This window comes from Tachyglossus aculeatus, chromosome 1 (genome assembly GCF_015852505.1).
Source record: "Tachyglossus aculeatus isolate mTacAcu1 chromosome 1, mTacAcu1.pri, whole genome shotgun sequence".
Classification (NCBI taxonomy): domain Eukaryota; kingdom Metazoa; phylum Chordata; class Mammalia; order Monotremata; family Tachyglossidae; genus Tachyglossus; species Tachyglossus aculeatus.
The window spans coordinates 56,557,008-56,584,047 of record NC_052066.1 but is presented as its reverse complement, the minus strand read 5'-3'; positions in this window follow the sequence as shown (position 1 = coordinate 56,584,047).

The window sequence follows — 27,040 nt, the reverse complement described above, 5'->3', positions numbered from 1 at the left end:
CCTAAATGAAAAATCCTCTTCTTCTGAGCTTTTCACAAACTCCTTTAGTTTCGTTCATTTCCATGAAATGTTAAAAGCCCATTGCTTTCTAAATCTCATTTGTTAAGTTTGTTAAAATTTGATGAAGGAATTGAAGGCTCAAGGGATTCATAATAGGCTGTGGAGAGATGCTCACAAAAGTTCCAGTGATAAAATGATCAAATGGCTGTTTGTGGACTTTTGTGAAATGGGTTGTCGCTTCTAGTTTAGTTCCAGGTACCTGAATTACCAAACATCACTGCTGAACTAATAGACATTGGTCCCTGGGTCCCCTTCCAAAAAAGACTCGAGTTGAACAAATAAAATATAATGCCACTGGAGATAGCCAGGAGAACCTGAATCCAAAGTTATAGCCATTCCCCATACAGCTGGAGATAATTTTCTGCAATACACGTCAAAAAAACCCTTAAGCTTCAGAAATTAAAATTTTATAAATATTGAATAAATTACTTCTAGACTGTGAGCCCGCTGTTGGGTAGGGACTGTCTCTATATGCTGCCGACTTGTACTTCCCAAGTGCTTAGTACAGTGCTCTGGACACAGTAAGCGCTCAATAAATACGATTGATTGATTTATCAGAGTACAGAAGATAAAATTCTCATTCTACCATTTTGAATGTCTACTGATTGCTGTCACATCAACTACACAAACTTTGCACTTCTTGGAGAAAATAGGCTGCTTTTCTACTTCAGGGAATGATTGATCAATTAATCAAGCAATGGTTTTTAAAGAGCACTCACTGTGTGTAGTGTGTAGTGTGTAGTGTAGTGTGTAGTACAACTACTACTGCTAACAATGACGGTATTTGTTAAGAACTTATTATGTGTCAATCACCATCCTAAGCGCTAGGGTGGATAAAAACTAATCAAGTCGGACACCGTCCTTGTTTCCCATTGGGCTTACAGTCTTAATCCTCATTTTACAGATGAAGTAACTGAGGCACAGAGAAGTGAAGTGACTTTCCCTAGGTCACACAGCAGACAAGTGGCAGAGCTGGGATTAGAACCCAGGTCCTTCTGAATCCCATGCCTGGGCCATGCTGCTTCTCTATTAATCACTTGGAATAATAATAATAATAATAATTGTATGTCCAAGACTGAACTCCTTGTCTTCCCTCCCAAACCTTGCCCTCTCCCTGACTTTCCCATCTCTGTTGACAGCACTACCATCCTTCCCGTCTCACAAGCCCGCAACCTTGGTGTCATCCTCGACTCCGCTGTCTCATTCACCCCTCACATCCAAGCCATCACCAAAACCTGCCGGTCTCAGCTCCGCAACATTGCCAAGATCCGCCCTTTCCTCTCCATCCAAACCGCTACCCTGCTCATTCAAGCTCTCATCCTATCCAGTCTGGACTACTGCATCAGCCTTCTCTCTGATCTCCCATCCTCGTGTCTCTCCCCCCTTCAATCCATACTTCACGCTGCTGCCCAGATTGTCTTTGTCCAGAAATGCTCTGGGCATGTTACTCCCCTCCTCAAAAATCTCCAGTGGCTACCAATCAATCTGCGCATCAGGCAGAAACTCCTCACCCTGGGCTTCAAGGCTGTCCATCCCCTCGCCCCCTCCTACCTCACCTCCCTTCTCTCCTTCTCCAGCCCAGCCCGCAACCTCCGCTCCTCCACCGCTAATCTCCTCACCGTACCTCGCTCTCGCCTGTCCCGCCATCGACCCCCGGCCCACATCATCCCCCGGGCCTGGAACGCCCTCCCTCTGCCCATCCGCCAAGCTAGCTCTCTTCCTCCCTTCAGAGCCCTAATGAGAGCTCACCTCCTCCAGGAAGCCTTCTCAGACTGAGCCCCTTCCTTCCTCTCCCCCTCGTTCCCCTCTCCATCCACCCCGCATTTTACCTCCTTCCCTTCCCCACAGCACCTGTATATATGTATATGTTTGTACATATTTATTACTCTATTTATTTATTTATTTATTTATTTAACTTGTACATATCTATTCTATTTCTTTTATTTTGTTAGTATGTTTGGTTTTGTTCTCTGTCTCCCCCTTCTAGACTGTGAGCCCACTGTTGGGTAGGGACTGTCTCTGTATGTTGCCAACTTGTACTTCCCAAGAGCTTAATACAGTGCTCTGCACACAGTAAGCGCTCAATAAATACGATTGATTGATTGATTGATTGTTAAGCACTTACTATGTGCCCAGCACAGTTCTAAAAATTGGGAAAGATACAGGGTAATCAGGTTGTCCTACATGGGGCTGATAATCTTAATCCCCATTTTCCGGATGAGGGAACTGAGGCACAGAGAAGTTAAGTGATTTTCCAAGGTCACATAACAAACAAGTGGCAGAGCTGGGATTATAACCCACGTTCTCTGACTCCCAAGCCCATGTTCTTGCCACTAGGCCATGCTGCTTCTCAGAGTACAACAGAGTTGGTGGCATAATTCCTGTTCTCAGGCATTTACAGTTTACTGTTGGAAACAGATATTAAAATAAATTTTGGAAAAGGGAAGCAGCAGAATCTTTATCCCCCCTCTGCCTTAGGCTGTGAGCCTTATTTGGGACAGGGACTGTTTCCAACCTGATTAACTTGTATCTACCACAGTGATTAGAACAGTGTTTGACACATAGTAAGTGCTGAACAAATACCATAATAAATGTCAGGGATTGGACTAGCAAATGCCTACAAGCCATGGAAGCAAAACCATCCACAAACCATACAAAACTCTCCTGAGAGATGTGAAAGAAGTACAAGGTACAGAGAGGTGCCAAGAGGCTCATGTGCTAGAATGTTGTGAATTGAACAAAGTAAAATATATATTTCCCATGGTTAGAACACATCCAAAGAAGAAAAAGGAACCAGAACACCACCATCACCCCTAATGGAACAAATACGATTAATAAAATACAGCTCCATTTTCAAAGGAACTCAGACCTATGTCCAGATAATTTGAAGGAAAAGGGACCTTAAAAAAGAGATTACAACCAGATAATTTTCCTTATTTAGTATAAACTTCTAACATTCTACTGCCAATAATATTTCACTATCTTTTTACAACTCAAATATTCTTTCATTCAGTCATATTTATTGAGCTCTTACTGTATGCAAAGCACTGCACTCATTCCCAGCTATTGGGTTGTCAATGAGGATGCCAACAGTATGTCCATTGGATGCAAATTATTTAATGTAAATATCAATTAAAGCAGATGAAGGATCAGCAGTGATTGCTGAGAGAGGCACCCAGAGCTCTTTCCGTAACAACAGACTATGCCCTTGTCAATGTCAGCTACTGCTCCTTGTCTGGTGTTCAAATCTGGGGCTGCACAATGGAATATGAATGACTCAACAAATCCATGAACACTATTGGAAAAACAAAACTATTAGCATATTTATGATGAAATTGCCTGAGATATGCTTAAAAGTCAACTACATTGTTCAGGAGTAGTAGTAGTAGCAGTAGTAGTAGCAGTAGTAGTAGCAGTAGTAGTAGTAGTAGTAGAAGAGAAGCAGCGAGGCTCAGTGGAATGAGCATGGGCTTGGGAGTTAGAGGTCATGGATTCTAATCCCAGCTCTGCCACTTGTCAGCTGTGTGACTTCAGGCAAGTCACTTAATTTCTCTGTGCCTCAGTTACCTCATCTGTAAAATGGGGATTAAGACTGTGCGCCCCATGTGGGAAAACCTGTAAGCCTGCTGTTGGGTAGGGACTGTCTCTATATGTTGCCAACTTGTACTTCCCAAGCACTTAGTGCAGTGTTCTGCACACAGTAAGCACTCAATAAATACGATTGAATGAATATAGCTCGGTTAAGGTCCTCAAAAACGTGGCTGAATTGTGAATAGCTCTAATGTGGGTACATTTTCCCTTAAACCTATATGCAATTCATTAGATTCCTCTCCGCAACCAGTTCTTGGACGAGAGAGGAGCTTCTGTGTCACAGTGGGGAGTGGGGTGATACAGTGAGGCTGAGGTGGTTCAGAGCCCTCAACGTAGTTTTTCTGTTGCATGAGGAGACCCGGCATACTGTGTTCCACTTTCTGGAATGAGGAAGGGAAAACACAAAGCTTTCTAGTTTCTCAGTCCATCTTAGTTGATGGGCTTCCTTCAAGTTCTATGAACTGTTGGCTGTGATGGCTGTTTTAAGCACCTCCACGCATGTGATGAATTTGTCAACATCATGTTTAAAATGTACACATAAAAACTCAAATGCATAACACCGACAACTGTGATATGTTATTCAGTTACATTTAGTATTAAAGCGAGGTTCTGTTCTTTAAATCCACATCATCACTCTGTGTGATCTGTTCCTTGGGACGTTTAGAAGAGAAGGAACTCAATCATGGAACAGTAGATAAAGGATAAAAAGAAAAAAAAAGGCTAGTCAAACGGTGGGAAAGCAGTATGCTGAAGGATGTTGCAGGATGCAGAGTTTATGGATGAGAATGGCTAACACCAGTTCTGACGATGGCTTTCATAAGGGCAGCACAATTATATAATGAGCAAAAGAAAACAGGTGGCTTGAATGTTGGCCTATGGTAAATGAAAGTATCAACTTAAAATATTTTATACTTCATAAAATATTTTCTACTTCAGAAAAGAAGACTTTATTTTATAAGAAATATGAGAAGCAGTGTGGCTCAGTGGAAAGAGCCTGGGCTTTGGAGTCAGAGGTCATGGGTTCGAATCTTCGCTCCGCCAATTGTGTGACTTTGGGCAAGTCACTTAACTTCTCTGGGCCTCAGTTCCCTCATCTGTAAAATGGGGATGAAGACTGTGAGCCCCCCGTGGGACAACCTGATCACCTTGTAACCTCCCCAGTGCTTAGAACAGTGTTTTGCACATAGTAAGTGCTTAATAAATGCCATCATCATTATTATTATTATTAAGAAAATGATAAATTCTCCCCATCCTCCCACAAAAAAAGTGATCCTTTTAATATTTTTCAATTAAAGAAATCAAAGATTCAGAGTAAACTAGATAGGAAAATATGATCATCATCCTTTACCAAACTTATGGTAATGAAAGCTATAAAAAAAGTTTTGCTGAACTCAAACATATCTTCAGCTTTGTCTTCAAATTAACATACAGAAAAATCTTTCTCACTTGCACCATATCTCCTTGACATATTGAGAATGAAAAAAAACAGTTTTGTAGGAACACATGGTCTTACTCTATGTGACTTAACAGAAGAAAAATTTCTGCCAGTTCCTTCTGAGGCAACAAGAATAGTTCAGATTGAATCAGATGATGTCTACAGTCCATTAATGAGGATTAAGTGCTTTTAATCCTCACACTTATACCAGACAGCACCTACCAGCTACGATTTAACAAGATAACGAAGACCTATTTTGTTCCCCAGGTTAAACTCTAATCTTGCTTACAAGGCTAGATGATCCTATTAAAAGTATCATGTCATCTGTCCTTGAATCTTCAGAAGCAGCGTGGCCTGATGAAAACAGCATGGGGTCTGGAAATTAGAGGTTCTGATTTGGGTTGACCATGGGCAAGTTGTGACGCTTTTCTGTGCTTCAATTTCCTCATCTGTAAATTGGGAATTGAATACCTACTCTTCTTCATACTTAGACTGTGAGCCCATGTGGGACAGGGACTGTGTCCACTGGATGAAAGTCTCTGTTCTCACTTCATTCATTCAACCGTATTTATTGACTGCTTACTGTGTGCAGAGCACTGTAATAAGCGCTTGGAAAGTACACTTCCTCAGACCAGGATTATTTTGTATCAACACCAAACTGCTTAGTTCAGTGTTTGGTACATAAGCATTTAACAAACACCACCATCACTATCATTAATAATAATAATAATAATATGTTATTAATATTATTATTCCTGCTATTTATTGGAAGCTCTCCATTCTTACTTCCTCAGACCAGGATTATCTTGTATCTACACCAGTGCTTGGTTAAATGATTGGTACATAGAAAGCACTTCAAAATATGACAATTATCATTAATATTATTATTATTCATTCATTCAATCATATTTATTAAGCACTTACTGTGTGCAGAGCACTGTACTAAGCTCTTGGAAAGTACAATTCAGCAATAAAGGGAGACAATCCCTGCCCACACTGGGCTTACAGTCTAGAATGGGGGAACAATTATTACCAGCAATGAATGTTATTATTATTATCATTATTATTATTTCTGCTACCCATTATCCAAGGGATAATGTATTCCTTTCCACCTTTGTTCCAACTCCACCCCTACAAGAGGCAGCTGGCTCCAGTCCTCTAAATTGGCATGATTCATCTATTTTTCAACTGACTATAGCACTTTCTGATTGCATCAGAGTAGCAGCTAACCTCTGAAATTGAGAATGTATCCAAAACCAGGGGAAAGTTCCTACAATCACAGCTAACCCATGCATGTTCCCATGGATTCTTCAGTTACACATCTATTAATGGTTCATTTTTGATCAATTAATCAATCATTGTATTAATTGAGCACTTATTGTTTCAGAGCACTTTACTAGGTGCTTGGGAGAGTACAATATAACGGAGTTGATACACACATTTCCTGCCCACGACAAGCTTTAAAAACAATATTTAGAAACAAAAGTGTAGCTACAGAATTTTAGACTCTTCTAATTTGGAAGCACACCTCACTATCAAGCCAGAGATACCATATCTGATCTTGTTGCTGAATGCATGCATAGTTATACGCTGAATATTCAAGTGGTAAATTTGATGATTACGACTGATATTAATGTCTGAAATTGAAACTACTGCAAATATAGCTTTGCTCTTCTTTCTTCTATTTGGTAACATTATGATTTTTCACTTTATGTGCCATTATTCTATTACATAAATTCATAGAACTCAATGTCTGTAGCAATAATGAGTCTATAAATAAGTACGTTGCTTCTTTTGCAGCTTAAAGAGAAATGAGGGCTGTTAGGAAAAAAGAAATGAATGGTTATCACCATACCAACCTGAATAAGATATCAGTATTGATATTCCATGGGAGCCCAGGCTTTTATAAACACACACCATACTCACATACACACATATACACACATATGAGCAGTTGGGAAAAATTCTGGATCTGTACAGTCACCTTGGTGGAAGGCTCTGTGCTAAACCTGGTGCTAAAAACCCTCCTCTCATGGTTCTCCTCCTATTTCTCTGGCATCTCTCTTAATCTCTTTCATGGGCTTCTCCTCAGCCTCCCACCCCTTAACTGCAGATGTCTCTCAAGGTTCAGCTGTGGATCCCCTTCTATTCTCCAACTACACCCAATCCCTTGGAGAACTCATTCATTCACAAAGCTTCAACTACCACTCTATACAGATAATTCCCAAATCTACATCTCCAGTCCTGCTCTCTCTCCCTCTCTGCAGTCTCACATTTCCTCCTGCCTTCAAGACATCTCTACTTGTGTGTCCCACGATCACCTCAAGCTTAATGTGCCTAAAACAGAACTCCTTATCTTCCCACCCAAACTCTGTCCTTCCCCTGACATTCCCATCTTATATAGATAACATCACCATTCCTACTTCATGGCCTCGTGGATAAAGCACAGGCCTGGGAATTAGAAGGACCTGGGTTCCAATCCCAGCTCTGGCGCATGTCTGCTTTGTGACCTTGGGCAAGTCACTAAACGTCTCTGTGTCTCAGTTACCTCATCTGTAACATGGGGATGAAGACAGTGAGCCCCATGTGGGATAGGGACTGTGTCAAACCTGATTAGCTTTTATCTTCCCTAGTGTTTAGAACAGTGCTTGACATATAATATTCACTTAACAAAAACCATCATTACTCTTATTATTACTATCATCCTTGACTCCTCTATCTCATTCAACCCACATTTTCAATCCATCACTACTGTCAGTTCGACCTTCACAACACCACCAAACTCCACCCTTTCATCTTCATCCAAACTGCTACCTCATTAATCCAAGCACTCATCCTTTCCTGCATGGATTATTGTATCGGCCTCCTTGTTGACTTCCCAGTCGCCAGTCTCTCCCCACTCCAGTCCATACTTCACACTGCTGTCCAGATTGCTTTTCCGACAAAAACTTTCAGTTTTCAAACTTTCAAAAACCTCTCCACTCCTCAAGAACCTCTAGTGGTTGCCCATCCACCTCTGCATCAAATAGAAACACCTTACCATTTACAGTAAAGCACTCAATCACCTTGCCCTCACCTTGCCACTCTCTTACCACTACCCACAACCCAGCCCATGGACTTCACTCTTCTAATGCAAACCTTTTCAGTGTACCTTGATCTCATCTATCTCACCACTGACCTCTTGCCCACATCCAGCCTCTGGACTGGAATGCCCTCCCTCTTCATTTGCAAAAGACAGTTCTTCTCCCCACCTTCAAAGCCTTATTGAAATCACATCTCCTCCAAGAAGGCTTCCCTAAGCCATCCTTCCCTCTTATCCCACTCCCTTCTGTACCCCAGAGACTTGTGCCCTTTATTCAGCCCCCCATCCTGCCCCTCAAGCAGTTATATACATATCTGTAATTTCATTACTTATTTTAATGCCTTTCTCCTCCACTAGACTGTAAGCTTGTTGTTGGCAGGGAATGTGTCTGTTATATTGCTATACTGTACTCTACCAAGCGTTAATTCAGTGTTATGCTCACAGTAAGTGCGAAATAAATATGATTGACTGACTGAACTTAAGCATTTGATAACTTTTGTATGCTCATTAAATTTGGAACGTATCATTGTTCTTCTAACAGTGCAGCTTGTACGTGTCCTTGTTTTAAATATTAGGGAACCAAGGACAGATTTTATTCCTTTGTTTCCCTTCCATCAGTGCATTCCAAAGATAATTACAGCTCAGCTGGGCAAAATTACATGGCATACAAGTCCCCCTTTCTTCCTAAACTCTCTTTGTGTGGAGAGAGGCCCAGGTAAAGCAACTGATAAATTAATTAAGAATTTAAAATGAGTAAGTTGTGATGTATGCAAACTTTCAAGAAGTTAAATACTAATGGTAAATTATTTATTATATTTAGGGTTTTTAAAAAGCAGTTTTTAATTATTAAATATGTATTGCTACTCTTCCTGACCTATTTCTCTCAGACCTGTGGTCTCTTAAACTCTAAAGATCAAAACAAGTCTTCATGGCTGCAAAGCAAACAGCTCTCTATGAGTCATTCAGAATATTTGTGGAGTTTTATTCGGTTCTATTCAGGGGGCAAATGCACAAACCACACCATGCCTGCTGATGTCTCAGGCTTAAAGCAGAGACTAAAAGGGCCTGAATGTACTATAGAAATGGGACTACCCTCTGATCCTGACAGGAGAGGACTTTTGAGTCTTTTAGCAACCACCCTAGAATATCATAAAGAAGCTGAAATGCTTGTTCTGTGATCAAAACAGAGGTCTTTGTCAGAGATAATATCCAAGGAGAGCTTCAAGGACATTACTCCATGCTAATTTAAATTCATAATTTCTCTGGTTTCTCCACAGTTTTTTCAGCCTTTCAGGAATTCAGTTTTCCTTTTGGCCATTTCTACACTATAAGATGTAATAAAATGAATAAAGAAAGAAATACTCAGTTTGATTGAAACCTCTTATGGTTTAAAATTATGATTCACACTTCTTATTTTCCCCAAGCATCCAGTACAGTGGTTGGCTCACAGTAGGTGTTCAATATGTTCTGTTGATTGACTCTTTGAATTTAACTATGTTGGATTCCTAAATTCACTTTTTTCCCTTGCAAACAAAGAATAGAGTCCATGATACTAATGATGGGATTTGTTAAGTGCTTACTATGTGCAAAGCACTGTTCTAAGCACTGGGGGGATACAAGGTGATCAGGTTGTCCCACGTGGGGCTCACAGTCTTAATCCCCATTTTACAGATGAGGTACCTGAGGCACAGAGAAGTGAACTGACTTGCCCAAAGTCACACAGCTGACAAGTGGCAGAGCTGGGATTTGAACCCATGACCTCTGACTCCAAAGTCCATGCTCTTTCCACTGAGCCGCGCTGCTTCTCTAGTAGGACAAGGACAATGCAACATAGAAGATGAATGTGGGTAAGACATTATGTTATGTTGCAAGTTACGTTACAAGTTATGTTGCCAACTTGTACTTCCCAAGCGCTTAGTACAGTGCTCTGCACACAGTAAGCGCTCAATAAATACGATTGATTGATTGATTGACATAGGGATGTTAATTATGTTTTGAGTAAAGGGGGTGTTGAGAAGAATCCTTCATGGGAAGAGAAGTAGTGAGTTAAACTGGAACATGAAAGAGTCAAATCTCTGTAGAAATTCCACTGCTGAGTTGCCCTGAGTTACTGTAGGTCCCAGGTTCATGTGAAAGTTTGGGTGCCTGTGGCAAAGCCCCATTTCTGTGCTCTGTATTAAAAAAGTCATGTCAACTGAGTCAGTATTCAGGGTCAGAGAAATGTAGGAAAGTCGCTGATAGGAGAAACTTTTTCCCAATTCCCAATGCCTCTATCTCATTATCAGCTCAACTTCCCCTTTCTTTCCTACTTCGGCTGTCACTTCAGCACCCAGCTGAGGAGGGAGAATACTGTGGGAAGCAGCTGCTGAAAGTAGCGGGAATGTTTTCCTTCTTCCCCTCCTGTCTCCTGCTTTCTCAGGCCTCACCCACCCCAATCCCTTCAGCTGTAACCGTCCAGTTTACTCAGACTGTGAACTGCGTGTTACAGGGACTGTGCCCAACCTGAATATATTTTACCTACCCCAGTGCTAAGAACAGTGCTTGACATATAATATCCACTTAAGAAATACCACAATAATACAAATAAATATGAATACCCTTCAAAACACATAGGAAGAGGTTGTTTTGCTCTGTTCCTTCCCATTCGTCCTGTTGCTTTTTTCACTTGCTGTGGGTCAATGTGTTTTCATTCACTTCACATAACCCTGATAGTGCCTGATAAAGGACATTGAAATAAAATATTGGAACAAGAATTTTGCCAGCTTAGATTGTAACTCCTTTAGGACAAGGATTGATCATGTCAACTCCATTGTACTCTCCCAAATGCTCGTTACAGTGCTCTGCACATAAAGAGCTTTCAATAAGTACCACTGATAATGCAGATTGGGCCCATTAGACCTGCACCTAAGTTGGAAAATTTGGTCTCCCACCTGCCAATCTGTACGAGCAATAGGAGGCTATTGACCATTTTTTTTCCTTCCCAGAATCTGAACACATCTGACCAATAGGGCTAGCCACCATGCTGTGCTTTTGCTCTGACATGACCTCAGATAAAAGAGTAATAATAATAATATTGATTAAGGTACTTGTTAAATGCTTACATGTGCCAAACACTGTTCTAAGCGCTGGGGTAAATAGAAGTTAATCAGGTGAGACCCAGTCCCTAACCCACGTGGGGCTCACACTCTTAAATCTCCATTTTACAGTCCTGGAGAAGTGAAGCGACATACCCAAGGTCACAAAGCAGACAGGTGGTGGAGATTAAATTAGAACCAAGGTCCTCTGACTCCTAAGCCTGTGAGCTATTCACTGAGCCACACTGCTTCTCAGAGGATTCTGGGCAAAAGTCAGAGGTAGCACACAGTGGTCAGCATTGTGGCCACTAAAACTGCAGGCACTATTCTTCTTCCAGGCACGGCTCTGTTTTACTACCACACTGATCAGAACAATTACTTATAAATCATAATAATAACTGTGGTATTTGTTAAGAGCTTACTATGTATGTGGCACTGTACTAAGTGCTGAGGTAGATACAAGATAATCAGGTTGGACACAGTCCAACCTGTCCCACATAAAGATCACAATCTTAATCCCTATGTTACAGATGAAGAAACTGAAGCATGAAGAAGTAAAGTGACCTGCCCAAGGTCACACAGCAGACAACTGGTAGAACTGGGATCAGAACCCAGGTCCTCTGACTCCCAGGCATGGTGCTCTTTCCTCTAGTCCACGCTGCATTTATATTTATTATGGTATTCATTCATTCAATTGTATTTATTGAGCACTTACTGTGTGCAGAGCACTGTACTAAGCGCTTGGGAAGTACAAGTTGGCAACATATAGGGACAGTCCCTATGCAACAACTGGCTCACAGTGATTGGTATGTACAATGTAGTAAAGCACATACTCTTCACTGAAAGTTTGCAGGGGCCACAAATGACTGGGGAGCAAATCTTCCTTTTGGTCATAAAAAGCCCAGGAGGAGGTGGGCAAATCCAGAAGTAACATAGTACAGGGAGATATCGTTCCCTCCATTACCATGAAGTTGACTTGTAAAACTCATTATTGTGCAAACATAGGGGGAATATGGAATTTATGATTACCATTTCCCATTTCCGTAATTTTTTTTCATGTCTGTCTCCCCATAGACTGTAAATTCCTTGTGGGCAGAGATCATTTTTACCAACTCTATTCACACTTAATATGATACTCTGCATACAGTAAAAGCTCAATAAATATAATTGATTAGTCATTTTTATAATTGTTTTAGTTACCTTTTATCCTCTGTTAAATATACTGCTAAGTAAAATGAGTATTTAAAAATAAAAATGATGATATATACTCTTTGCTTCACTAGTTGATTAAAGCCACACATTTTGCTTTTTACATTTTACACCATCCTCTTAATAAACCCTAATGGTGACTCCACTGGTGTTTTAAACTTCTTTCCTTCTTAAATCTCTATAATTGCTTGCCCAAGGCATCATTACATTCACATCCACATTTTTTAAATGAATTTTTTAATCTGCTTCACAAGTTAGTTAAATCAATTAAACTCTTCACTGCAGTCGTGTTCCAACTAGGAACTATTTATAGAATATCAGTTATGTTCTCGAATATTTCCAAAGAGAATCAGGTAGAGATGCTGAATTTGTGTGTTAATTAAACCTAAAAAATGATATTGTCATGTCAAAGCTGTATGATGTGTACACAAAATTGCTGGCTGTGTAATTGCTTCATGTTTTGTTGCTTTCCCGGTTTCCCAAGACCAAACTTTTAATTGGTTGGGAAGGCAAAATACCTCATATAATTTATCTGTTGGCTATTTGTTCAGCAATTTACTTGTAAAGTTTTAGTGGATAGGTACTTTTTTGCAGAGAAATGAAATTAGCTCAACAAAGAATAATATATTTTCTTAGATATTATTCATTATCAGATTCCAACTTGGAATGTTTTGGCTATCTGAATAACTTTCACTAGATTGAAAACTCCATGAAAGCAGAGACTCCATTTTTTGCACCAGTTTGCTTTACAAAATGACTGTTCTATTTTTCTGCAACCAGGACGTGTTCAATAAATGCTATTGATGATAACTTTTTATAGTTTATCTGATGATACTTTAAAAAGCATTATTCTTAAAATATTGAAATATATTTCATTTTTAAGAAATTTTAACTTTTTTTCTGTAAAAATGAGTTGCATATTGAATATAATAACCATTGTTAAAAAATACACACAATTTTGCTTCGTGTCTTCACTTAAATTATTTGGATATAAGATGATGGAAGAATTACGGAACACACTTCCCACAACATTTGTCTCTTTTGCTATAGAACAGTCCACAAGTGGTACAAGTTGATTTGGTGAAGGAAGAAAGGGTAGTTTGCCCACACATATTCAAAACACTGATGCTGTTTTGCTCCCAGGTCTCTGTCTCAACTAGCTGTTGTGTACATGACTTTGCATTCCTTTGAACTTTTGCAACATTACATACTCAATAGCCGAAGGGCAATGATGTAAAGTAGTAATAGCAAAGTTTTAGTAATCATAACAGATGAATATGAAAGTGATATAGGAACTAATTTTTTAAAATGCTATTCATTGTGGTATCTTCAAATCATGTACCCATTAAGCCATGAATACCAACTGAAAATCAAGTTGAGGAACCTGCAAGATTGGTGATGGAATTCCAAAGCATAGAAGATGTAGGGCTATGGTAATCACCATGGAACTCAAAGTATCCACACGTGTTAAAAACATTAAAGACCCATACATGACACCATGGTACCTCTGGAGAGTGAAGATAATTCCAGCCTCACCAGTTAAGGAAGGAATCCTACTCTATCCTAATCTTCCTTGACATCTCAGCTGCCTTCGACATTGTGAATCACCCCCTTCTCCTCAACACACTATCCAACCTTGGCTTCACAGACTCTGTCATCTCCTGGTTCTCCTCATCTCTCTGGCCATTCATTCTCAGTCTCTTTTGCGGGCTCCTCCTCCCCCTCCCATCCCCTTACTGTAGGGGTTCCTCAAGGGTCAGTTCTTGGTCCCCTTCTGTTCTCTATCTACACTCTCTCCCTTGGTGAACTCATTCACTCCCATGGCTTCAACTATCATCTCTACACTGATAACACCTAAATCTACATCTCTGCCCCTGCTCTCTCACCCTCCCTCCAGGCTGGTATCGCCTCCTGCCTTCAGGACATCTCCATCTGGATGTCTGCCCGCCATCTAAAACTCGACATGTCCAAGACTGAACTCCTTATCTTCCCTCCCAAACCCTGCCCTCTCCCTGACTTTCTTGTCACTGTAGAAGGCACTACCATCCTTCCCGCCTCATAAGCCCGCTACCCGCCTCATAAACCTGCTACCTTTGTGTCATCCTTGACTCTGTTCTCTCGTTCACCCCACACATCCAATCCGTCACCAAAACCTGCCAGTCTCACCTCTGCATCATCACCACGTTCCACCCTTTCCTCTCCATCCAAACTGCTACCTTGCTGATTCAATCTCTCATCCTATCCCGACTGGATTACTGCATCAGCCTCCTCTCTGATCTCCCATTCTCCTGTCTCTCCCCAGTTCAGTCTATACTTCACTCTGCTGCCCAGATTATCTTTGTGCAGAAATGCCCTGGGCATGTTACTCCCCTCCTCAAAAACCTCCAGTGGCTGCCTGTCAACCTACAAATCAAGCAAAAACTCCTCACTCTCGACTTCAAGGCTGTCCATCATCTCACCCCTTCCTATCTCACCTCCCTTCTCTCCTTCTACAGCACAGCCCACACCCTCTGCTCTTCTGCTGCTAGCCTCCTCACTGTACCTCGTTCTCTCCTGTCCCGCCATTGAGCCCTGGCCCACATCCTTCCCCGGGCCTGGAATGCCCTCCCTCCACACATCTGCCAAGCTAGCTCTCTTCCTCCCTTCAAAGCCCTACTGAGAGCTCACCTCCTCCAGGAGGCCTTACCAGACTAAGCCTCTTTTTTCTCTCCTCCTCCTCATCCCCCCCACCCTACTTCCTTCCCCTGCCCACAGCACTTGTATATATTTGTACAGATTTATTACTCTATTTATTTTACTTGTACATATGTATTTTAATTGCACATATTTACTATTCTATTTATTTTTTTAATGATGTGCATATAGCCTTAATTCTATTTGTTCTGATAATTTTGACACCTGTCTACATGTTTTGTTTTGTTGTCTATCTCCCCCTTCTAGACTGTGAGCCTGTGGTTGGGTAGGGACCATCTCTATATGTTGCTGACTTGTACTTCTCAAGCGCTTAGTACAGTGCTCTGCACACAGTAAGTGCTCAATAAATATGATTGAGGGAATGAATGAATAAAGGTTTCCCTCAACAAATCTTTTAGTATTGAAGATGAGGTCCTTCAAAACAAGCAAAATCTTCTAACACTTGATAGCATGACATTTCTCCTAGCTATTGAGAAGTAACTGCAGCAATCAGGGCCATGAAGGATAGCCAGGCCCCTTATGACCTACCTGCATAGAGCTACAAGAAGCGGGGGAGAAAACTTGTTTAAACAGTTGCCCAAGCTCTTTCTCAACTTACGTAATGCTGAGGAAACATATTATTATCAGTTGCCATCTAGTTCTTTCCAATTAATGGAGACTCTATGGATATATTTTCTTCAGAATGTCCTGTCTTCTTGTATAATCTGTAACCTTGCTAGCAGTTCTTCCATTATCATTGTTATGGTTTCTATTCATCTAGCTGCTGGTAGGCCTCTTCTACGTTTTCCTTTGACTTTTCCTAGCATTAGTGTCTTCTCCAGAAAATTAGTCCTTCTGATTATAAATCCAAAATATGCTAATCTAAGATGAGTCATTTGGCCCTCCCAAAGACCACTTTGACTTAATTTGCTCCAAAATCCATTTGTTTTGGGGGCAGTCAATGCAAAAGCCTTCTCCAACACCACATTTCAAAAGATTTGATGCTTTTTCTATCCTGTTTGCTTATTGTCCAGCTACAGGATCTTAATGGCGCTGACATCATCACTATACTAAAAAAAAAAGAAAAAAAAAGAAAGACCAGATTATGATCATTTTCAAGGTTCAACAGAATTAGTAGATATATTCCCTTCTCACAAAGTTCTGCAAGATCCAGGTCAGAGTTAACCTGGATCGATTCTCGAAACTTGTGGAATCTTGATGGGAATCCAGGACATTATCTTTGCAGCTGGGATGTGCAGAGAAGATTACCAAGGCCTCGAAATGGTGTCCATAAACCTTACCAATGCTTTTCTATTGGATGCCACAAGTGCATCTGAACTCTGGAAATTACTTAACAGTTTAGCTGCTCTCAAGAGTTCAAAACTAATCCATGACTGCCAAGATGGCCACCTCATAACAATGTGGTGGAGAATGGACACATGTGTGGTGAATGGACACATGTGTGGTGAATGTGCCACAGTAGATTTCCAAATAACTCCTACAGTAGTAGGATCATGTATACCAAATCTATTGTTTTATTTCACAGTGCTCTGCACACACCACTCAATATTTCCTGTTTTCCCTTCAATTGTATAGTTCAGTTTTTTGTAAGCTCTTTGTGGGAAGGGAATATATCTACTAACTCCGTTGTTTTATACTCTGCCAAATGAAATGTTTAGTACAGTGGTTCTGCATACAGTAAGAGCTTAGTAAATATGATTGATTGATTTGCCCTAATTTCTTCCATTACTGTGTGAAAGCTGTTACATGAATTTTCCAAATTTGACTTCCAAAGTTCAGTGACATACAAATTTGATCAAATACATCACATCAGGGTATTGGAAAGAGCATTCAAATAGTATGCAGACTGGCTTTGATTGCTGGACTCTTTTTTTCCCCCAAAACAAATAGCTGAACTGATTTCACAACCCAATTTCTAAGAATAGCATTAAAAACTGTCCCAATCTCAACATTATTCTAATCAACCCAGTGAGAATTAATTCCATCCAGTATCCTGGAGTGTATCTGATTATCATCAAGCTAAAGAAGGAATTCATTCCAAGCCAGTAACATTCCAGAGGTTTAAAATTATTTTATAATGAAATCACTGCCAAACTGTGGGAGAAGGAAGTTATCATTCAGAAGGATGGAATTGAGATTATGCTGTTTCCCAATAATACTAGAGTAGTAGATGTCTAGTTAAAGAGCAGAGGCCAGGGATTTGGAGGACCTGGGTTCTAATCCCAGATCGTCAACTTCTCTGCTCTGTGACCTTGGTCAAGTCACTTAACATCTCTGTATCTCAAGTTTGTCATCAGCCAAATGGGGATTCAATACCTGTTCTCCCTCCTATTTAGATTCTGAACCCCATGTGGGACCTGATTACCTTGTATCTACCCCAGGGCTAAGTACGGTCATTGTCACATAGTAAGCACTTAACAACTACTACAGTTAGTAGCATCATTATTAGTTGACTGTCCCATTTCAAATATCTATCATTGACAAAATTGGACACTTTAGGATGGATAATTCTAAGCCAATGTAGAATATATGGAGAAATTCTAGTAAACATATCCGTTAAAGGTCTGAAGAACAAAATTGGGAAGAAAATATGCTAAAAAAATGTGACTATTGTAGTACACATATATTCCTTCTACAAGCTCCTAGTGTGCAGTCTGTGTCTACCAACTGTATTATACTTTCCCCACATCTATGTCCAGTGTTGTGCAAACAGAAAATGCTCAATAAATACCAGTGATTGACTGAAAGAAATTCAGAAGCGAAGATTCTAGAAAATGGTGCCAAACTCACTAAGTAGCCAGACTATCAGCATTGAGTGAAACTGTGCTTAAATGCTCACAGTGTGAAATGGATAGTGAGTCACACATGAGTCTTTTTGGCCACACCACCATGTATGAGTAGCTTTCTGAAGGTACCACCGTCTTCAAAAATGAATGACAAATAGATCAATCAATCAATCATATTTATTGAGTGCTTACTGCGTGAAGAGCACTGTACTAAGCACTTGGGATGTACAAGTTGGCAACATATAGAGACGGTCCCAACCCAACAGTGGGCTCACAGTCTAGAAGGGGGAGACAGAGAACAAAACAAAGTACATTAACAAAATAAAATAAATAGAATAGGTATGTACAAGTAAAATAAATAAATAGAGTAATAAATACGTACAAACATATATACATATATACAGGTGCTGTGGGGAAGGGAAGGAGGTAAGGCGGGGTGGATGGAGAGGGGGAGGAGGGAGAGAGGAAGGATGGGGCTCAGTCTGGGAAGGCCTCCTGGAGGAGGTGAACTCTCAGTAGGTCATTGAAGGGAGGAAGAGAGCTAGCTTGGTGGATGTGGGGAGGGAGGGCATACACACATAGATGTGTGTAAAGATATATTTTGTTTTTCTCTCTTTTCTCTCTCCCTCTCATTATTATGTTTGCAGATCCCATGATTGGGAACACCATTAAACTGTGTTTTGAAGCACCTTGATCCTTTTTATGTCATTTTAACAGTATTTAATCAGATCATCATGAAATCTCAATTAGAATGCAAATCCCTAAATGTAATCATTAGCCTCAAAGCAATTTGTCAAATGCAAAAGAAAGATGAAATCTGAGGCTCCTTATGAGGAGCTCTTTTATTTTTCAGAACATCTTTTTTAGGCTGTGAGCAGAAATGAACAGAGTTTAGTAATTGCTAGTCTTGCTTTCTTCTCTCTACTCATTTCTTTCTTCTCAGCATGTCCCTTCCCTTTACATTTTTCTCTCTTCTTACTTCTCCAAACAGGTATGATTGCAGCCCATTTTGCTTTTAAAAAAATCTGAAATCTTCAGGTCCAAGCTTAGATAGATGATACAACTTAACAAGGTAAAGGATAAAAGAAAGGCACAAAAAAAATTAGAGCGCTATATAGGAGCAGGTCAGTGCAGTGACCCAGAGCTGGGATACGATTCACACAAAACTTGGAAAAAACCTTCAAAAACAAAGTTTTCTTTGAAATTTCTTTTCTAAAGAGAAGTTTGTCCTTTTACTTTTATCTCGCAGTCCTTCAGTGAATCTTGTCTGAAGTCTGAAAAATTCCCTGGAGGGGAAAAGCCCAACAAGTTTTATCCCAAATCAGGAACTAAGTAGGATTCTTAGCACATTCCTAGCCGTAACTTAGCTCTACATCATTTTTATACCAAACTCTCAAAACACAGTGCTGAGCACATGAATTGAACTAATTGAGCTTGTGGCAGGAATAGTAAGCAGACTAAAACAGCATAACTAAATACATTGTGTTTGTCTTGGGTGAGATTTAAAAGTCACTGCACAGGCAGAGAGCTCCATTCTATTCATTGTCCTGGTAAGCAGAAACTGCAGCTGAGGTAAATTCCTCAATTAGCTGACACTTAGCTCCTTACTTCATGAAACACATTGGAAGATGAAAGGAGTCTAAAATCAACGGATCCTGGACGCATCATGCCGCATAATAATTAATAATAATTATAGTATTTGTTTAGCACTTACTATGCATCAAGCATTGTTCTAAGTGCTGGAGTAGATCAGTAATAAAATCTACAGGGCATGACAGATATTAATATACATAAATAAATTATGGATATGCAAAGATGTTGTGGGGTTGAGGGTGGGATGAAAGATCAAAAGTCTAAGTGCAAGGGCAACACATAAGGACTGGTTGAAAAGGAAATGAGGGCTTAAATGGGGTAAACGCCTTGGAGGAGATATGCTTTAATAAGACTTTGAAGGTGGGGAGAGTGACATATATGAAGGGAGAAGGATTTACAGGTTAGAAGCAGGATGTGGCTTAGGGGTTGGCAGCATGATAGATGAGATTGGATTAGTTAGTAGTTTGGCATTAGAGGAGTGAAATATGTGGGCTGGGTTGTGATAGAAAATCAGAAAGGTAAGGTAGGAAGAGGCAAGGTGATTGAGTGCCTTAAAACTGGTCATAAGGAACAGAGATGAATAGGCAACAGCTGGAGTTTCTTGAGAAGTGGGGAAACATGGAATGAGTGGTTTGGGAGAAAAATGATCTGGAAACAGGTGAAGTATGGACTGAAATGGAGAGAGTCAGGAGGCAAGGTGGTCAAAGAGGAGGCTGATGCAGTAATCAAAGCTGTATAGGATAGGGGCTTGGATTGCTGTGGTAGCTGTTTGGATGGAGAGGAAAGGGCAGATTTTACCAATCATGTGAAGGTTGAATAGACGGAATTTGGTGTCAGATTGAATGTGTGGGTTGAATGAGAGAAATGAGTTGAGGATAATGCCAAGGTTTCAGGCTTGTGAGACTGGAAGGATTGTGGTGTTATCTACAAAGTGGGGAAAGTCAAAAGGAATGCTGTCTTGAACAAGTCAAATTGCAGGTGTCAGCAGGATATCCAAGTAGAGATGTTCTGAAATTAGGAGGAAATGCAAGGCAACAGATAAGGAGGTAGATCAGGGCTAGAGATGTAGATTTGGAAATTATCCACATAGAAATGGTAATTTAAACTGTGGGAGTGAATGAGTTCTTCAAGGGAGTTCGGGAAGATGGAGAATAGAAGGGACCAAGAACTGAGCCTTGAGGGAATCCCACAGTTAAGGTTTGGGAGGCAGAGGAGGAGACTGCCATAAAGACAGAATGAGGGGATAAGAGAAAGGAGGAAAACCAGAAAAGGAAAGTGTCAATGAAGCTAAGGTTGGATAACTTTTTCAGGAGAAGAAGGTGGTCCACTGTGTTGAAGCCAGCTGAGAGGTCGAAGAAGATTAGGCTGGAGTAGGGGCCATTGGATTTGGCAAGAAGGAGATGGTTGGTGGCCTTTGATATAGCAGTTTCTATGGAGTGAATGGAGCAGAATCCAGATTGGAGGGGATCAAAGAGATAATTCGAGGAGAGAAAGTGGAAGCAATGGGTATAGACAACCTGTTCAAGGATTTTTGAGGGGAATGGTAAGAGGGAGATGGGGTCATAACTGGAGGAAGTCGTGGAGTCAAAGGAGGGTATTTTGGGATAGGGGAAACATGACAAGTCAGGGAAGATCCGTGGTTTGCCACAGGAAACAGTAACTCTATCTTGGGCATCTAGGGTGGGCCCTCCCTTGGACCAATCAGTCAGTGAGTCAATCATATTTGTTGAGTGCTTACTGTGTGAGAGTACAATATAACAGAGTTGGTAGACATATTCCCTGAAAATAACGAGCTTGCTACCTGGAGGGGGAGACAGACATTAATACAAATAAATAAATTACAGATATGTACTTGGTGCTGTGATATGCCCTTTCCTCATGGGCCCTTTCATCTAGCTCTACAACTAGTGCACTTGTAACTACTACATCTCTGGAGAAGCTTCTGGATTTTAGGTTCCAAATAGTTGAGGCTTTCAGTAAAATACGTAAGCCAAATGTTGTCACACTTTCCCACTTTACTACACATATTTTTATTTCTCACAGTAATTTTTATTCCTGGGGGAGAAAGGAACCATTTAATTTCAAGGGCATATTGAAGCAATTTTACATGCTGGGGAGGCAAAGACAAATAGTCAAAACCATCTATCTGGATGGCAATTTTTAAGAGACTAAACAATAATAATAATAACAATGGCATTTTTAGGCACTTACTAGGTGCCAGGCACTATACTAAGCACTAGGGAGGGTATAAGCAAATTGGGTGGGATGCAGTCCCTGTCCAACATGGGGCTCCCAGTCTTAATTCTCCATTTTACAGATGAGGTAACTGAGGCACAGAGAAGTGAAGTGACTTGCCCAAGATCACACAGCAGACAAGTGGCAGAACCAGCATTAGAACCCATGACCTTGTGACTCCCAAGCCCGTGCTCTATCCACCACACCATGCTGCTTCTAATAGAGGTTTTATATTAATTACCCATCCAATTGAATAAAGACTGCTTTAAGACTTTAAAACATAAAAAGGAACATGTCTTTTAATATTAAAGATTTATTATGGTGTTAGAATAATGTCACATCCTAAAATGGGAATGGCTGATTGATTTTGATAATGTCCAGAAGAAAAGGCACACAGTAGGATCTAGGATAAAACAAAAACAAAAGATTTTAAAAGTTTTTGTTTAAGCATCCTAAACATATCCTCAAAGCTAAATCAATGTAAATCCATTATCTTATATTAAAGAACTGCTGTAAATCCTGTTACTTCATAACTCCCATCCTCTAGGCTGTCGCTACATGATTTGTTTCTTAGTCCCACAGACATCAACATTCAGCTTAGTCCAAGAGCAAAAACTCTGCTATTTTGCTTGCCATTATTCTTCACATTTCAATTTGTCTCTTGAAAGTGAAATGGCATGTTCTTTTTATGCTGAGCTTACATCAAAACTAACAAACACCTCTAGGCCCAGATAAGATCCATCTGAGGAATCTAAAGGTCTCGCAGAAGAAAAAAAAATGGAGTACAGCATGAAATTTTAAATACCTTCTGGCAAAAGAAAGCCATTGATGGGCTAGAGAATGGATAGCATGTAAGTTTAAGATCAGAAAGAACACTCAATAATCTATGCGGAGACCCTCAATCTTGGGTCTTCAGGACAATAGTGTTTCTATGAAGAAAAGCAGAGCACTATTTTTAAGGTATTAAATTACCTTAGTAAAAGTAAGGGATAATAAATATGTGGACTATGATTCACCAACAGATTTAAGAAAATAATGAAAGTTAGAAAAAGACTAGAAATATAATTTTAATAAGTAGTTTGTTAAATTAAGCAAATAGAATACACTGTGTACCTGTTGTGTGCAGAGAACTGTATTGCACCTGAAGAGAACAAAAGAAGTAAGAGAAAGGACCACTGTCCTGGAGAAACATACAACGTAAGGGTGGAAACGATCAGATATGAACTGTATACAAATAAAGGGATTAGTTGGAAAAATGCAGAAGCTGTAATAACGCTTAGTGATTGTTTTCTATCAGAGATGTTATTAGCATGTTGAATTAGATTTCCAATGATATTTAGACACCTGAAGCATCGTGGAGAAGAATAGATTGAAGAATGGAATTGGGAAAGATTATCTGGGTAGCCACTCAACTGTAAGCCACTTGAGGACAGGGATTGTGTCTACCAACTCAATTTCCTTATACTGTCCTAAGTGCTCTATACAGTGCTCTGTACAGTAAGTGCTCAATAAATAACATTGATTGTTTGATCGATCAGACAAGTTGCTTCAGTTCTGACATGTCCAGCAACAACACCGTGGACAAATCTGAAAATCTTGGTAAACCTCTGAGTCTGTCAAACTTTGGTTGATCTGGAATTTTGTGAAACTTTTTAACCTTCGGGGAACTCAGCAGAGCTGTCTTGGAAGACAAACTGTTGCACTGAATTATTTCTGATCAATCAATCAATCGCATTTATTGAGCACTTACTGTGTGCAGAGCATTGTACTAAGCGCTTGGGAAGTAAAAGTTGGCAACGTATAGAGACAGTCCCTACCCAACAGTGGGCTCACAGTCTAGAAGACTGATGTTTTGTATTAGTCATTGCTTTCACTTTATTAATCAGCTATTTTTAAGAGTTTGACTTTTCCTGTGTGTTGTCTTCCACCTTATTGATTTTGAACTTCTTGGGAGTATACAATTTTCATAGTATTTTCACAAGCATCTAGTAGAGGGCTTAGTGACTCCTAACATGTTTATCGCAATATGGATAGTAAAAGAACCATTTGAGATAAAAAAAATTCAGGTTAGAAAGAATTGGCTTGTGGATTATTTTATGAATCAACATCAGAATCCATCATACTTGTTGACAGTCGATAAGCCACACAAGCCTAGTTTAGTAGATCCAGTCTTCATGGAGTTAAATCCCATTAACTGATTGCTGATGAAACTGAGGAAGAAAGGAAGACACACTTTTTGTGGAAAGTCCATGTTTCACAAAGCAGTTATGGACTGAACGTATACACTGATACAGGTTTATGATAATATATAGTTGATATGAAACTGATTTGCTGTGGTCACTGCTTCAAGAACTGCAGAACTTCATCAGAGAAGGATTGTTGCTGTACCTCACAATGAGACACTAACATTTTCTCCCAACAATAAACCAACAGCAGCAAGAGTAAACAAGCAATGCACATGTAGATCTGAGCTGATGGACTTTCCTTTTCCAGGTTTCCCTCCTGAAATAGCATTTGGAATGGGGATAACTAGTGAAACTTCTTGCTCATTGAATTCTGTTTTCCAGCTGGAACATGATGAGGATGGAAAAGAGAGTGTAAAGTGGGGATTGTACAAGTCACTGGAACTGTCAACAATTCCTCTGTGCCATTCTTGCTCCTGAAGTCTCAGGATGAGAAGTCTCACCCATTGTTTCTGATGTTTCTGATCCGTTATTTAACATACCAGTCTCCTCTAGATTTTGAGTTGACCCAGACCAATTGTTTTTGACTTCCAACACTAATTTTGGAGAAATCCCAACTGAGTTTCCTGCTTTTTTGTTCCTTGGTCATGGTTTCTCCCTTCCTAATGTGTTCCCAGTTCAGCTGAATAAGATAAAGGAGATTATAGTATAGTCCAGGAAGAAAAAAACCTTTAGCATATTGACACAAATCCTTGTGCAATTAAGAATGCAGTAGGTCCTCATCTATAGAGACATCCAGGATGGGCTTTACCTAGATAATCAAATAATTAGTATAATCTAGAGATACGAGATATGAGAACAATGTGGCCTAGTGGAAAAGGTATGGGCTTAGGAGTCTGAGGACCTGGCTTCTATTCCTGGCTCTGTCACTTAACTGCTGTGAGACTTTGGATAAATCATTTACTTTTCTGTCCCTCAGTTTCCTCGATTATAAAATGAGAATTTATTACCTTGTCTCCCTCTTACTTAAACTGTAAACCTCATGTGGGAAAGGGACTCTGTCTATTCTGATTAAATTGTATCTACCTAGCAATTTGTCATTCCTCTTCACTCTCAAAGACCCAAGGACCCATATTCAATTCAGCAACTGATGAAAATAACCACTGGACTAAATAGTTATTGCTCTTGTTAACATCTCATGTAATATTTAAACTTCTCTGACTTCACCATGTCTACTCAAACATTTCCCTCTAATAAGCCCATCCCTGTCCTTAGATCCTAGCAAGCCTCCTCCCCTCCACTCTACTGAACCTTCCCTCTCAAAGGTCACCAATGACCTCCTTCTTGCCAAATCCAATAGCTCCTACCCTATCCTAATCCTCCTTGACCTCTCAGCTGCCCTTGAAACTGTCGACCTTCCCCTTCTCCTCAACACATAATCCAACCTTGGCTTCACTGCCTCCGACCTCTCCTGGTTCTCCGCTTATCTCTCTGGCTGTTCATTTGCAGTCTCCTTCACGGGCTCCTCCTCCCCCTCCCATCCCCTAACTGTAGGGGTTCCTCAAGGGTCGGTTCTTGGTCCCATTCTGTTCTCCATCTACTCTCACTCCCCTGTTGAACTCATTCGCTCCCATGGCTTGAACTATCATCTCAACATGGATGACACCCAAATCTACATCTTCTCCCCAGTTCTCTCTCCCTCCCTTGTATCTCCTCCTACCTTCTGGACATCTCCACCTGGATGTCCACCCTCCATCTAAAACTCAACATGTCTAAGACTGAAGTCCTTATCTTCCCTCCCAAATTCTGTCCCCTCCCTGACTTTCCCCTCACTGTGGACAGCACTGCCATCTTTCCCATCTCACAAGCTGGCAACTGTGGTGTTATCCTTGACTCCACTCTCTCATTCACCCCACATATCCAACCCATAACCAAAATCTGCTGGTCTCACCTTCACAACATCACCAAGATCTGCCCTTTCTTCTCCATCCAAACTGCTACCTTGTTTGTACCATCTCTCATCCTATCCCAACTGGATTACTGCATCACTCTCCATTCATATCTCCCAACCTCCTGTCTCTCCCCTCATCAGTCTATACTTCACTCTGCTGCCAGGATTATCTTTCTAGAGAAATGCCCTGGATATGTCACCACCCCCTCCTCAAAAGTCTACAGTCATTGCCTATCAACCTTCTCATGAGCAAAAATTCCTCACTATTGGCTTCAGAGCTCTCCATCACCTTGCCCCCTCCTGATTCACCTTCCTTCTCTCCTTCTACAGCCCAGTCTGCACACTCCACTCCTTTGCCACTAACCTCTTCATTGTGCTTCTTTTTCACCTGTCCCACTGTCGACCCCTGGCTCAAGATCTCCCTCTGGCCTGGAATGCCCTCCCTCCTCACATCCACCAAACTAGCTCTCTTCCCCACTTCAAAGCCCTACTGAGAGCTCACCTCCTCCAGGAGGCCTTTCCAGATTGAGCCCCCCCTTTTCCTCTGCTCCTCCCCTCCCCATCGCCCCTACTCCCTCCTGCTGCTCTACTCCCTGCCCTACCCCACAGCACTTGTGTATATTTGTACATATTTATTATTCTATTGGTTTTATTAATGATGTGTATATAGCTATAATTCTGTTTATTTTGATGTTATTGATGTCTGTCTACTTATTTTGTTTTGTTGTCTGTCTCCCCATTCTTGACTGTGAGCCCATTGTTGGGTAGGGATTTTCTCTGTTTCCTAATTGTACTTTCCAAGCTCTTAGTACAGTGCCATGCAAAGAGTAATTGCTCAATAAATACAATTGAATGAATGAATTAATCCTCATCCCCATCCATCCAACCCCTCCCCACCCCTTGTATCGACCTTTTCCCCATCCCATCCTGTTTGCATGCCTTTTCCCCTGCACTAGCCCCCATCAGCTCACTCGCATCCCTACCCTCCACCCCTCACCAATATCCTGATCCAAGTGCAACCTGAGGAACCCCCCACTTCATCATGGCCAAGTTTCCCATCATCCTTGACCTGTTCCTGATCCAGTAACTGCTCCTTCTTGCCATAAATTAAATCTGGCTTTCCCCAGATGACACTGTGTCCCTTGCC